The sequence below is a fragment of the Chiloscyllium punctatum genome, chromosome 41 (genome assembly GCF_047496795.1).
Source record: "Chiloscyllium punctatum isolate Juve2018m chromosome 41, sChiPun1.3, whole genome shotgun sequence".
Lineage (NCBI taxonomy): Eukaryota > Metazoa > Chordata > Chondrichthyes > Orectolobiformes > Hemiscylliidae > Chiloscyllium > Chiloscyllium punctatum.
Window position 1 is genome coordinate 15,145,470 of NC_092779.1, and position 15,811 is coordinate 15,161,280.

The 15,811-nt window shown below is 44.9% G+C and overlaps 1 long non-coding RNA gene across 3 annotated transcripts in view; it reads left to right on the plus strand.

Moving 5' to 3' along the window:
* LOC140464868 (uncharacterized) overlaps positions 1–15,588 on the plus strand; it is a 60,602-nt gene extending 45,014 nt beyond the window's left edge. For 2 of the 3 annotated variants that reach the window (XR_011954998.1, XR_011955000.1), the window contains 2 exons: positions 3,103–3,359; positions 14,449–15,588. This is a non-coding gene — a long non-coding RNA (uncharacterized lncRNA). The remainder of the gene's footprint in view (positions 1–3,102; positions 3,360–14,448) is intronic. The other variant, XR_011954999.1, reaches the window with a different exon arrangement.
* Positions 15,589–15,811: the final 223 nt, after the last annotated feature.

Below are 15,811 nucleotides of genomic sequence, written 5' to 3' on the forward strand. Positions count from 1 at the left end.
AGCTTACGGTCACTGTTCTAGGGCAGCAGTAGGATGGGCAGCAGCCAATTTCTACAAAGCAAGCACCCACAAATGGCCATGAGATAATAACCAGATGTTCTCCATTTGTGATGTTGGCAGAGGGATAACTATTGCCTAGGTGACCTTGGTGAGGGGTTGGGGAGAAACACCTGCTCATTCAAGGGTTCTTTGCCATCAGCATGTGAGTACAGGTGGGACTTCGACTTGACATTTGATTCAAAAGATGGCATCAGTCTCATTCTTTCATCCACTTCCTCCACCACTGGTGCTCAGTAGCAGCAGTGTGTACCATCTACAAGATGCACTGCAGAAATTCCCCAGGACTCCTTAGGCAGCACCTTCCAAAGTTTGGGGTGGCACGGTGGCACAGTGGTTAGCACTGCTGCCTCACAGCGCCAGAGACCCGGGTTCAATTCCCGCCTCAGGCGACTGACTGTGTGGAGTTTGCACGTCCTCCCAGTGTCTGCGTGGGTTTCCTCTGGGTGCTCCGATTTCCTCCCACAGTCCAAAGATGTGCAGATCAGGTGAATTGGCCATGCTAAATTGCCCGTAGTGTTAGGTAAGGGGTAAATATAGGGGTATGGGTGGGTTGCGCTTCGGCGGGGCGGTATGGACTTGTTGGGCCGAAGGGCCTGTTTCCACACTGTAAGTAATCTAATCTAATCTAATCAAAAGCCAAGACCACTTCCCTCTGGAAGAACTAGGACAGTAGATACATGGGAACACCACCTGCAAGTTCCCCTCCAAGTCCCTCCCCACACTGGCATGGAAATATATCACCGTTCCTTTCCTGTCATACAATCATAGAGATATACAGTATGGAAACAGACCCTTTGGGCCAACCCTTCCATGCCGACCAAAGAGGAAACCTTAAGGTTACAGACAGACAGCAGAGAAGACATTATACAGGCCTCAGCTCAGCAACTCCAGCAGTACTCTGCTTTTGGTTTATTTAAGAAGTACCAGTTTTCAATTAAAAATCTCAGTTACTGGCTGCTGCAAACCTGTTTGGGCTTTTATTGTTTACGCCGCCAACAGCTACAGGAAAGCCAACATGTGTTTGGAAGCTGGTGACAACTAAATACAATGCTGTGTAAAACAGTGTGTTTGAACCCATCACTGTAAAATAAACAAGCTCTCGCTAGCAAAGCTTGCTCTGTTGATGTCACGTCCTGTGGGTTAAAGGATTTCTGAAAAGGATGCTGAAGCTAATCATAGCTCTTTATGACCATTTCCAAAGGTTCCTATTTTGGAGCAGCTTATTTAAGGGAGCAAACTTTAACAGAACACACTTTGGCTCTGTGCAGTTCAGGGCAGTAATCCAGTACTTGCACAGACCCAGGGATTTCCATATTCACAGCTGGAGCTGTTGCTAATGTGCAGAGGACTGAAGTAAAGAAATCTTAGATCTATTAATACTTTGAAAATAAAGGCTGACAAAAGAGTGTCACAGTCTGGTAACAAGTGAAACCTTGTTGACTTTTCCAGATGCTGTTGAACTTCTAGCATCTAATTTCTTCTTGTAGGAGAGTGGCCTCTGACGGTGCTAAATTCCACAGTGAATAGACAACATCTTTTCGAGATATAGAGGAAGTGGACAGCGTTGAGAAAGTGCTGGGGTTTTGCCTCATGTTGTGGAATTGAAGTGACGTTTGTCCTTTTGTTTTAGCCAAAGCACAATTTAAAATTCCTTCCTACTCCGCGAGCTTGGATTATTGACGATCAGGGGTTGTTGGGATGGATGTAGACCCCACACCTACAATTACAGGGAGAATTCAAAAGGCCCCAGTGATTAGTGTAGTGCAACCTAGTTGTAAATGTGTAAGTAAGGAAGAAAATGCGCCAACATGTGGTTTTCTTATTGGGAGAGGTAAGGAGCAGACTATAACATATACCTAGGCAAAACTGAGGACTGCAGATGCTGGAGATCAAAGTCAAGATTAGAGTGGCGCTGGAAAAGCACAGCAGGTCAGACAGCATCCTGCCTGACCTGCCGTGTTTTTCCTGCACCACTCCCTCCCTTCCCCACAATTCTCCTAAAAAATTTAATTGTGACATAAATGTTGTCACTGACAGATTATCGTGGTATAGTAGCTCAGCGGTTAGCACTGCTGATCACAGGGTTAGGGATCCTGGTCCAATTCCAGCCTTGGGTGACTATCAGTGTGGAGTTTACACATTCTCCCCGTGTCTGCGTGGGGTTTCCTCCCGGTGCTCCAGTCTCCCTCCACAGTCCAAAGATGTACAAGTTAGGTGAATTGGCCAGGCTAAATTGCCCATAGTGTCCAGGGATGTCTCGGCTAGTTGGATTAGCTATGGTAAAGGTGGGTGATGGGTCTGGGTGGATGCTCTTCAGAGGGTCACTGCAGACTTGACGGGCTGAATGGCCTCTATCTACACTGTAGGGATTGTATGATAACATGGGAATACAATTGTCCTTTTGCCTTACAATAGAAACAAGGTGACTGGCAGGATGAGGGGTGGTAAATGAGTCAGATTCAACTTTGGTCAATACCTTCATGCCTAGTGACTTTTCAAAAAACCATAGGGAACAATCTGTAGAAAAGCTCTTTTGCTATCAAATAAAGGGGCATTATGTTAGTGTGGAAAGCACTGTTACCGACTAACTTGACATCTTCCCCATAAATTTATTTTGAAACGTTGAACATTAAGTTCCAAAGAAAAGTCATACTGGGACTCGAAATGTTAACTCTGTTTCTCTCTCCACTGGTGTTGCCAGGACCTGCTGAGTTTCTCCAGCACTCTCTCTGTTTTTATTTTTGATCGCCAGCATCTTCTTTTTAATTGGAGATTTGTTTCTTTGCGGAATGTTTAACCATCAGCTTAAACTGGATGTTGTTGTTCATTTGACAATAGCTCATGTACCAGTAAATGTGGCCACCCTTCCTGGAAGCTGAAAACCAGACAACAGAATGCTCAATGATCAGATAACGCTGTCACGTCTGTTTAGACTCATTCAGAAGTGTACGACTCGTTAAACTGTTTTCTCGGTCTGCGCAGACTTGTTTAGAAAGAATGAGCCCCGACTAAAAAGATTAACACCTCCTATTTAACACTTAGATCCTGCCGCAATGGAAATTTTCAAGAGATTGACAGACGCAGTGCTTGCCTGAGTCCAGATCAATGTTGGGAGGACAATTAAAGGTGGGTGAGCTGTCACTTTTACACTCACTCAATACCCTCCCTCGCTACACAAAAGGAGGGGCGAGAGTTAAAAGAATCAGGGTTTCAGATGAAGGATCCAGAGTAAGCCGTTCCGGAATGAGATGAGGAGAAATGTCTTCACCCAGAGCCTGTGGAATTCTCGGCACCAGAAAGTAAGTCGAGGTAAAAATATTGTTTTCAAGAAAGATTGAAAACAAAAAATGCTGGAACTCACAGTGGGTCAGGCAGCATCTTAGAGTCATAGAGATGTACAGCGCGGAAACAGACCCTTTGGTCCAACTTGTCCATGCCGACCAGATATCCCAACCCAATCTAGTCCCACCTGCCAGCACTAGGCCCATATCCCCCCCAAACCCTTCCTATTCATAAACCCATCCAGATGCCTCTTAAATGTCGCAATTTTACCAGCCTCCACCACTTCCTCTGGTAGCTCATTCCATACATGTACCACCCTCTGTGTGAAATCTGCCACTTCTCAGCCTGCAGGGACAGAACAAGCTAATGTTTCATAGAATTCATAGCTAAAAGTTACACAACACCAGGTTATAGTCCAACAGGTTTAATTGGAAGCACTAGCTTTCGCAGCGATGCTCCTTCATCAGGAGGTTGTCAACAGTGCTCCGAAAGCTAATGCTTCCAATTAAACCTGTTGGACTATAACCTAGTGTTGTGTGATTTTTAACTTTGTACACCCCAGTCCAACACTGGCATCTCCAAATCATAGAATTCATAGAATAGAATCTCTACAGTGTGGGAACTGGCCATTTGACCCAACAAGTCTACACCAGCCCTCCGAAGAGTAACCCACCCAGACCCATTCCCCCATTACTCAACATTTACCCATGACTAATGGACCTAACCTACACATTCCTGGATGCTATGTGCAGGTTAGCATGGCCAACCCACCCTAACCTGCACATCTTTGGGCTGTGGGAGGAAATCGGAGCACCCGGAGGAAACCCACGCAAACACAGGGAGAACGTGCAAACTGCACACAGAACAGGGTTTCAAGTCTAGACGACTCAGAGCTCTGATGAAGAGTCATCGAAACTCGAAACATTAGCTTGCTCTCTCTCCATGGATGCTGTCTAACCCGCTGTGATCTCCAGCTGTTTGTGTTTTCAGTACAGATTCCAGCATCTGCAGTAATTGCTCCTCCATTGTATTCAAGAAGGAGTAGGATATAGTCCTTAGGGCTAAAGGGATCAAAGGATATAAGGGAAGGCAGGAATAGGTCAAAGAGTTGGATGATCAGCCAGGATCATATTGAATGGAGGAGTAGGCTGAAAGAACCATCCATGTTGCTAGTTGCTATGTTTGTAATGTTGGACAGAAGGAGTGATTTCCCATTACCTGTGGGTTCACAACTCTGACCATTGTAATTGGGGAGCCTGCTAAGACTCTAAATGCAGGCTACCTCAGAAATGTGCGAAAATGGGGCTCATTTGATATCATTCGGACCTCCCTGTTATATATAGACATCAAAAGCACAAGTCTGGACTGGTGTTGATCCTGATAGGACCCCTTGGGATTGGTTTCTTCTGGGTTTGGAACGCCCTGATCGAACTCAGATCATAGTCTGTTGCTGCGGTGTTTTCCCTTGATGTTACAGTTCATTGGAATGGTTCCAAGGAGCTTCAGTTACGTGCCAATATTGGAGAAGCTAGGACTGGTTTCCTTGGAAAAGAGAAGGTTGAGAGGTGACAGGATAGAGGTCTTCAAAATCAAGGTCACAGTGGTGGACTGGAGTGTAGACATTGCCTCCAACAGTGCAGCACTCCCTCTGTATTGCACAGGAGCATCAGCCTTGTTTTTTCCTCACTCAGATCCTGGGGTGTAACTTTAATTGTTCAACCTTTGGATTCGGAGTCAAGAGAGCTATCAACTCAGGCACAAGTGACTCACCTGAATAATCACACACATCTCCCTGTATAAGCACTGAGTACCTGCTTCACCAGTCCTTTAATCTTACAGTAAAGATCCTTGAAATTATTAAATCAACTTTCAGATGTATGACATTCCAACAATGCAGACTAATAACCTGCTGTGTAAATACTCTGTGGACTGAAGTGCCAAGTGTGGGAAGTTGATTTATTTAATGGCAAAGAAATCATTCCCTTGAATTCACAGCTTGTCTAGGTTTTAACCCACACTGGCTTTCCTGTCACTGGTACAACCACACAGTAATTCACTCCAGAGAGTTCAGCTAGATGGATGGATGGAGAGATAGATAAATCGATGCAGGGATAGAGGGATGAGGGATAGATGGTTGGATGGATGGAGGGATGGAGGAGGGATGGATGGAGGGATAGATGGATGGAGGGATGGAGAATAGAAGGATGGAGAAATGGATGGATGAAGGGTTAGAGAATGGAGGGATGGATGGATGGATGGAGGAATGGATAGATGAATGGATGCCAGATAGATGGAGGAAGGCATGGAGGGATGAATGGATGGATGGTGCTGCTTTTATGAAGACTGTAAGTGGTTGCCCGACACTGCCTTACTCTAACTGCAGACACTCGGGTGGCAGTCTCGCCGAACTAGCTTTGTTGAGGGGGGTGGGTGGGGTGGGAGGGGTGGGGAGATGTTGAGAGAGCAGACGCATTGGCATCCCAAAAGAGGTGACAACCATTGTGCTGCTCACCTAATGTTAGCGATGAGCATTGGAAAACAGGACCAGGAAGGGGCCATTCAACTTATAGAGCCTGCCACGCCATTCAATTGGATAATGGTTGATCATTTACCTCAATGCCATTTTCCCACACTATCTCCTGCCCCTGGACAGAGTCAGAGAGTCTGCAGAAATCTATTGATCCTGCTTTGACCCTCCTGAATGATTGAGCTTCCGTGAGTCTCTGGGTTAGAGAATTCCAAAACATTCACCACCCTCTGAGTGAAGACATTCCTTCTCACCTCAGTCTTAAATGGCCCGCCCTTTATCCTGAGATCATGTCGCCTGGTTCTAGACTTGTCCAGAGGAAGTGTCCCATCTCCAGGCACCCTGTCATACACTGAAAGCATTCCAAAAGCTTGACTGCAGTGTGAACAAGGTCCTGAAAGCCTCATACATGCATCTGGCCAGAGGGTCCAAAGAGTGGGCACAGACTCTGGATGGGCATCTGTTTGAACTCCCCTCACAGATTCCCAGAATTTGGGCACACTCCAGTGCCCGAACGGCACTTGATCTGGGATTTAATTCCTGTATTGGCTGAGGTTACTGTTAAGAAACATATAAAGTTAAAACAGAAAAAGTATAACATTGCTAAGATAAGTGGGAAAACTGAGGAAGCTTTTAAAGAGCAACAGATGATTACTAAGAAGGAAATACGCAGAGGAAAAATGAGGTACGAAGGTAAACTGGCCAATAATATAAAGGAGGATAGGAAAAGCTTTTTTAGGTATGTGCAAGGCAAAAAAATGGTTAGAACTAAAATTGGGCCCTTGAAGACAGAAGCAGGGGAATATATTACGGGGAACAAAGAAATGGCAGAAGAATTAAATGGGTACTTCAGATCTGTGTTCACTGGGGAAGACACAAGCAATCTCCCTGAGGTAACAGTGGCTGAAGGACCTGAACTGAAGGGAATTTATATTTGCCAGGAATTGGTGTTGGAGAGACTGTTCGGTCTGAAGGTTGATAAGTCCCCAGGGCCTGATGGTCTACATCCCAGGGTACTGAAGGAGGTGGCTCGAGAAATCTTGGATGCGTTGGTGATTATTTTCCAGAGTTCGATAGATTCGGGGTCGGTTCCTGAGGATTGGAGGGTGGCTAATGTTATACCACTTTTTAAGAAAGGTGGGAGAGAGAAAGCAGGAAATTATAGACCAGTTAGTCTGACCTCAGTGATGGGAAAGATGCTGGAGTCTATTATAAAGGATGAAATTACGACACATCTGGATAGTAGTAACAGGATAGGTCAGAGTCAGCATGGATTTATGAAGAGGAAATCATGCTTGACTAATCTTCTGGAACTTTTTGAGGATGTAACTCTGAAGATGGACAAGGGAGATCCAGTAGATGTAGTGCACCTGGACTTTCAGAAAGCTTTTGATAAAGTCCCACATAGGAGGTTAGTGAGTAAAATTAGGGCGCATGGTATTAGGGGCAAAGTACTAGATTGGATTGAAAATTGGTTGGCTGTTAGGAAACAAAGGGTAGCGATAAACGGCTCCATTTCGGAATGGCAGGCAGTGACCAGTGGGGTACTGCAGGGATCCGTGCTGGGACCACAGCTTTTTACAATATATGTTAATGATATAGAAGATGGTATCAGCAATAACATTAGCAAATTTGCTGATGATACAAAGCTGGGTGGCAGGGTGAAATGTGATGAGAATGTTAGGAGATTACAGGGTGACCTGGACAAGTTAGGTGATTGGGCAGATGCATGGCAGATGCAGTTTAATGTGGATAAATGTATGGTTATCCATTTTGGTGGCAAGAACAGGAAGGCAGATTACTACCTCAATGGAATCAATTTAGGTAAAGGGGCAGTACAGAGAGACCTGGGTGTTCTTGTACACCAGTCAATGAAGGCAAGCATGCAGGTACAGCAGGTAGTGAAGAAAGCTAATAGCATGCTGGCCTTCATAACAAGAGGAATTGAGTATAGAAGCAAAGAGGTGCTTCTGCAGCTGTACAGGGCCCTGGTGAGACCACACCTGGAGTACTGTATGCAGTTCTGGTCTCCAAATTTGAGGAAAGACATTCTGGCTATTGAGGGAGTGCAGCGTAGGTTCACGAGGTCAATTCCTGGAATGGCGGGATTACCTTACACTGAAAGACTGAAGCGACTGGGCTTGTATATCTTTGAGTTTACAGACTGAGAGGGGATCTGATTGAGACATATAAGATTATGAAAGGATTGGACACTCTGGCAGGAGGAAACATATTTCCGCTGATGGGGGAGTGCCGAACCAGAGGACACAACTTAAAAATACGGGGTAGACCATTTAGGACAGAGATGAGGAGAAACTTCTTCACCCAGAGAGTGGTGGCTGTGTGGAATGCTCTGCCCCAGATGGTAGTGGAGGCCCAGTCTCTGGATTCAGTTAAGAAAGAGTTGGACAGAGCTCTCAAAGATAGTGGAATCAAGGGTTATGGAGATAAGGCAGGAAGAGGATACTGATTAGGAATGATCAGCCATGATCATAATGAATGGCGGCGTAGGCTCGAAGGGCTGAATGGCCTACTCCTGCACCTATTGTCTATTGTCTATTGTCTCGCTTTCTCAACCTCACCCCTCCTCTGAGGCGCAGTGACCCTCGGGTAAAACTCACCACCTCCACTCATTTCGGTCCAATGGGAGAACAGCCCCATGGTCCATTGGGTTGGTGATGACTTTAATTAGCCTGTCAAGCTCCCATAGGATCTTCGATGTTTCAATAGGTTCACGTCTCCATTTTCCAAACTGCGTACTGGCTCATGACTACAAATAGTCTTTTCAAGTTGCATGATAACCAATTTCACCAAATGTAGGTGTTTCTGATAGATCTTTTACCGTCTGAATGTGTATGTGACCCCTGTTAAAGATGAGCTCATTTCCCATGTCCAATCAACTCCCCAGTGCCTAGATAGTTCCAAATCAACCTGGTCAGAGACATTGTTATACATCTTGGAGCAAGTGGGATTTCAACTCAGGCATCCTGGTCCACCATAACATGCCTCCCCCAGGACCTAATGACTATGCTTCAGCTCAGGCTTAGAGGGCCAAAGGGCCTATTCCAGGGCTGTTAATTGTCTTTGTTCTTTATGTTATAACGGTTGCTGGTTGTTCCCAGATCTCCCCTCATCAGTCTCAGCAATACCCATCATGCAACCCTTGATTTAACTCCTATCTGACTGTCTCGCTCTTTCACTCTTTGACTTTACTTTCTGGTGGTTTTGTTTCAGAAAGCCATCTTCTTCATGTCTTCCTTTATACAAGGAGCCAGTAATTGTTCAGAACATTTCCTGTGCATCTTTGGTTATCAGTGTGATTTTACCTGATGGTTTTCCCATCTTTTATGCCAACAGTTACAGCGTTGAGAGAGAATTTGCAGTTACAATTAACTCCTTATCACCAGATTTCTGTGTCTCTCGTTGCCTCCCTGTCTACCCCTTTGACCATTTGCTTAGTAAATTGCTTTGCCTTTCTCCTTCCAGGATTGGTCAAGTTTTATCAGTAATTTGAGGTATGGCACGTGATGGGACCGTCATTGCCTGTGCTGCACTGTGTCTTTGGATTTACAGGCTAAACCTTTACAGGGCATTTCAGGACAGGCTGAATACCTCCAATGGGTAGACTACTAACAGCATGGCAAGGTAGTGGGTAGTCTTCTGTTGTCTTCCAGCAACCATCTCACCTTGCCCCCTGTGGGAAAGTTGGCAGAAAACCTGCTTCCTACCCTCTGCTGGAGCCCGATTGAATTATTTAACTCACCAATTAAGAGCCTCTTCCTAATTCTGCTAGTGTTCTGCCAGTAGCTGTGATCCCCAGGGGGTCTACTGGGGTGTAGCAGGCTCTGGAGAAGGTGGGGGGGGGGGGGGGGGCCTTCATTTTGGAACCTTATGGCTCACTGTTGAGTCCCCAGTGATGACAAGACACTGGCTCAGTTGATCTCGGCCTGTGACATGTTTACCATCTAACGTCCACCACCAGGCCCCACTTAACTATCTCCCAAGGGCTGCTGTCGTGCTGTGGTTGTCTGCTTGCCTCTGAGCTCCAGAAGTATCCCACATCATATCTGATCAGGTTGATTAGAAAAATATCTGCTTTAATTCTCCAGGTGCAGTCCCATGAACGGCCACTGCTCTTGGCAGCACTGTTGAGGCAGTTGAGCTGCTGGCCTTCTGAATCAGATTAGACCATCTATAATAGAGTTGGCAGCTCTGGCAGAAACCTCTTAATTAGTTGTTGTCAGTCAAATATGATGCTGGGTCTCCCTGGCCCCGCCAACTCTGAAGTATTCTGTCTATAGTTCCTAAAGCTTTCTGCCTCTGAGGTTGTCACTCAAGGGTCTGTTGGGGACTATTGATCACAGTGAACACTCAGAATCTTCAATATTGTTACAACATGCAGCCCAGTCCACCCCACAAACCAGCTTTCTATCCATTAACTCTGTCTACACATCAGGAAAGCGACAAGAAACTCCAGATGCTGGAATCCAAAGGAGACAGGCAGGAGGCTGGAAGAACACAGCAAGCCAGGCAGCATCAGGAGGTGGAGATGTTATGCCCGAAACATTGACTTTTTCACCTCTTGATGCTGCCTGGCTTGCTGTGTTCCTCCAGTCTCGTGCTTGTCTGTCCCTGGGAAAAAGCAGCCAACATAATCAAAGACCCCTCCCACCCCAATTATACTCTCTCCTACCCTCTTCCATTGGGCACAAGATACAAAATTTTGAAAACACGTACTAACAAATTCAAGAACAGCTTCTTCCCCACTGTTATCAGACTTATGAATGACCTTTCATATATTAGAGGTGATCTTTCTCTGTACCTTCTCTGTAGCTGTAACACTAAATTCTGCATTCTGTTCTATTAACCTGATGTACTTATGTAAGGAATGGGATGCCTGGTTAGCACGCAAAACAATATTCTTTACTGTATCACTGTACATGTGACAATAACATATCAAATCAATATTATTCCCCATCTAGGAGACAGTGAGGGCTGCAAATGCTGGAGATCAAAGTCAAAAAGTGTGGTGCTGGAAAAACACAGCTGGTCAGGCAGCATCTGAGGAGCAGGAAAATCGACGTTTCGAGCATAAGCCGATCATCAGGAATGAAGAGTCATCATTCCTGATAAAGAGCTTATGCTGGAAACGTCAACTCTCCTGCTCCTTGGATGCTGCCTAACCGGCTGTGCTTTTCCAGCACCACACATTTTGACATGTATTCCCCACCTGGCAAATCGTTTTCTTAGCTCTATGTTATCCTGGCATTTTAGCATGTACTTCTTGATGTGGAAGGGCGTATGTTCACATTAAGGGATGAGTGGAAGGTATAAAAAAGCTGGGAGAAAACACAACCTCTTAATGTTTTGTCACATAATTTCATGTTCACCAAACACTGTGAGTGAGTGAGTTGTCAGACTTACTTAACCATTATCAGAATGATTTCTCTTCATAAGTATGAATTCAGCAGTTTGAACAGTAACGTGTTAATGAACAGTGGGCTGAGTGGTCGTCATCTTGCTCAGATGACATTTTTCAGTTAACGTAGAGAAAGTTCCTCACTTGATGCGCTGGGTACTAAGAAACAAATTCAGCTGCGGTGGTTTGCTTTTCATTCTGTAAACTAAATTATGTGAATGTGTTGCATTGTTCATGATTGCTTGCTTTGCTATTACAATAATGAGCCAATCAGTTAACAGAGCCATTGTTCAAAAAATCTGCGCAATTCAATGATTTGCTGTAGGCTACAATCTAGACCAGAATACATACTGATGTTCCGACTGAGAACTGCCTTTGATTATCCTGTAACATCACTGGGCCAATAGCATGTCGAAGCCAGTAAGTCTTCATTTCCAAATACTGTAAGCTCTGTAGTTACAGCATAGCTGACACCATCTTCAGAAATACCTGTGCAGAAAAGCTATGGTGTAAATATCCATGGCCAAAACCTGCTTTAGAATAAATAAATGGCATAGTTGTGGAGGTTGCATGTTAGAATCCCAACACTGTGGAAACAAGCCATTTAGCCCATCAAGTCCATACCAAACCTCCAAAGAGCATCTCACACACACCCACCCCTGTAACTCTGCATTTCCCATGGGTAATCCACACAGGGGCAATGTGCAAACTCTACACAGACACTCACCTGAGGGTGGAATTGAACCCAGGACCCTAGCACTGATGAGGCAGCAGTGCTAACCACTGAGCCATTGTGCCACCACCCTTGTGTATACATGGGTTCCCTCTAGGTGCTCTGGTTTCCTCCCACAGTCCAAAGATGTGCAGGTTAGATGGATTAGCCATGGGAAAAATGCAGGGTTATGGGGCACTGGATCTGCTGGATGGGATGCTCTTCAGAGCATCAGTTCAGACACGATGGGCTGAGTGGCCTCTTTCCACACTATGGGGATTCTATTTTTCCACGTGCCCTTCAAGCCAAATTTTAAATTTACTGCTCGCACAGCTCTGAATCATGTGACAATGCTGGGGCCATTCCTGAATAATTATCTGGTTTATCCCACATTGAATTTGTTCCGTAGTTATATAAATTAGAATGGGCTAAAGGTTAATTTGAAACCATTAAATGCAAATGTTGATTTAGTAGAATATCTGAGTCATGTTGCGCTAACTAAATGCTTGAGTCATGGAAACTGATGAACCAAGGGATTATTGTTAACTGCATTCTGTTGTGAAAGATTAGTTTGATTATTTGATGTCTAAGAAGCTGGACATTGTCTTCACAGATCGTTAATCTCAGTATTTATGTCCGGCCAATTCACCAGAATCCTTGTCTCAGAAAAGCGACTGCACAAGAACTGAAATTCTTATCCTGTACGCTTGCCTCCTTATCCATAAGGCCATAAGACCTCGGAACAGAAGTTGGCCGTTCAGCTCCTCATAGCTAGTCTGCCATTCTGTGAGATCATGGCTGATCTGACAATCCTTAACTCCACTTGCCTGCCTTTTACCCATAAACTAGGCGAAATATGAAGGACTTTTGCCCGAAACAACGAATTTCCTGCTCCTCAGATGCTTCCTGACCTGCTGTGCTTTTCCAGCACCACTCTAATCTTGACTTTTACCCATAAACCTCAATTGCCTTGTTAAATAAAATTCTGTCTATCTCAGCCTTGAATATACTTTAACGAACCAGCCTCAACTACCCTCTGTGGTAAAGAGTACCATGGATTTACCACGGTCTGAGAGGAGAAATTCCTCTTTATCTGTGTTTTAAGTGGGGAACCCCTTAGTATGAAATTATGTCCCCGGCGTTAGACTTTCCCACAAAGGGAGACAAGTTTTCAGCATTTACCTTCACAGGTCTCCTCAGAATCTTCCACCTTTCAATAAGGACTCCTCTCATTCTGCTATACTCCAATGATTACAGGCACAAACTACTCAACGTATCCTCAGAAGAACATCTCTGAACAGGTTGATTAGAAAAATAGGCTAAATAAAAACATACACAGTTCCCCCTACCTGATCTCAGTGTAGGCAATGATATAGAGGTCTATGCAATAGCAACTTTCATGGATTGGGAGCTGACCTTAGGATTGGTTGAGCTTGTGAGCTTTAGTTGCTGCTGATTGGACAGAAGATGTGAATGTTGTGAACGAAGCAATAGGTGATGAATTTGGTCTTCCCCATGTGAATGGAGGGAATTGTGGGTCATCAAAGACTAGACAACAGGTCAGCAGTCCAACAGTATGAAGACCATATTGGAAATCCTTTATGTCCTTATTGAATTGATCCTTCTCTCCATTGCATTTGTCATAGAATCCCTACAGTGTGGGCACAGGCCATTTGGCCCAACAAGTCCACACCGACCCTCTAAAGCATAACCCACCCAGACCCATTCCCTTACCCTATTACTCTACACTTACCCCTGCCTAATGCACCTAACCAACCCATATCTGAACACTATGGGCAATTTAGCATGGCCAATTCACCTAACCTGCACATTTTTGGACTGGAGGAGGAAACCCACGCAGACACAGGGCGAATGTGCAAACTTCACACAGACAATCACCTGAGGCAGGAATTGAACCCAGGTCCCTGGTGCTGTGAGGCAGCAGTGCAAAGCCACTGTGCAGCCCCTAACATTTCTGTAATATTTCTATCATTCCTTTGATCCTTGAAGATCACACACCATTTCCAGACAACAGAATAGACTGCTCTGAGATCACTGAGCAGCCTCCTCAACATTTAGGTTATATTAGATCCCTTACAGTATGGAAAAGTGCCCTTCAGCCCAGCAAGTCCGCACCAATCCTCTGAAGAGTAACCCACCCAGACCCACTCCCCTACCCTATATTTGCTCCTGACTAATGCACTTAACATTATGGGTAATTTAGAATGGCCAATTCACCTGATCTGAACATCTTTGGACGGTGGGAGGAAACCGGAGCACCCAGAGAAAACCCACGCAGACACAGGGAGAATGTGCAAACTCCACACAGACAGTTGCCTGAGGCAGGAATCGAACCCAGGCCCCTGGTGCTGTGAGGCAGTAGGGCTAAGGGTACTGAGCCACTGTGCAGCCCCTAACATTTTTGTAATATTTCTGTCATTTCTCTAGTCCTCGAAGATCACACGCCATTTCCAGATGACGGAATAACCTAAGGAACTGCACTGAGAGCACTGGGCAGCCTCCTCTACAATTCTTGGAATTAACTTAAACAACGCAACCTCTCATTTATGTTCCATTGAATTGGAAACTGTCTTCAAGGCCACAACATGACAGAAAGAGAAAGGGAGAGGTGGATGAAGGGCTGGGTTCTGCAGATGGTGATGCCTGCTGTTGATCTTGGGTGAAATTACCCACAAAGATTGAGCAATCGCCATGCTCTGGAATTTCCAATTCACTTTAAACCTGGAGCCAAATCAAAGGGATCTTCCAGACATTCAGTGATGTCAGCTTGGAGGGTAAACAGCCAATTGCATTGCAATATTCTCACAGCCAGCACATTAGGAAGTTAAAAGCTGCCTTCTCCTTCCCTTTCAATTGAATTTGTCAGATAAAACAATGAAGAATAAGTAGATTAAGATAGGAGTTAAAATGCTGCCAATTATTATGATTATTCTGCTTTTGGAGTGTACCTTTTGCTTTAAATTATTATTATATTTTGGGACAGTCGCTTAAAGTTGAGGGTAAACGAAGCAAGGAGTGTGGCCTGTTCTGCAGTCTGTCTCTGACAATAAACCTGTGTGGTTTGATTGTTAGAGATTAAAGGGAGACTTAGGATGTTTATTTACTGAAAAGAGTGAAAAGTATTTACACTTGATGACAATAGCAACAGACTCAGACCGTACCAGGAGAGGACTCTGAGTCTCCCATAGCCCGAGACGTGTTACAGGAAGCAAGGTTAAAAACAGAGGTGCTGAGGCCTAACATTTGCTAAAATGAAAAGGATTTGGGAATAAAAGACAACTAATTCAATTTGGGCATAAAGGTAATATATTTCCTGCTGCAATGGGGGAAAACATTAAAGGGGACCACTCGTGAGATTAGGTTACAGGCTTCTCTATACATGCATGAATTTACCAGGCAGAGCAGTTTCCAATTTCATCTTGTGTGGGCAGCAGCCATCGGAGAGGCCGAGCACTTAACGGATAGAAGCAGCTAGGCCTGCACTTTAAAATTAGAGTGGTGCTGGGAAAGCAGGTCTGGTAGCATCTGAGGAGCAGGAAAATCGACGTTTCGGGCAAAAGCCCTTCATCAGGAATGATGAAGGAACATCGATTTTCCTGCTTCTCAGTTGCTGCCTGACCTGCTGTGCCTTTCCAGCACCACTCTGATCTTGGCCCTAATCTCGAGCATCTGCAATCCTCACTTTCGCCTAGGCCTGGTTGTGGAAGCTGAGAAAATGTTGACTCTAATGTTCAATGTGTTCTATGTGGGTGAGGATACCCACACAGCTTGAAGCTTAAGTGTTTGAGGA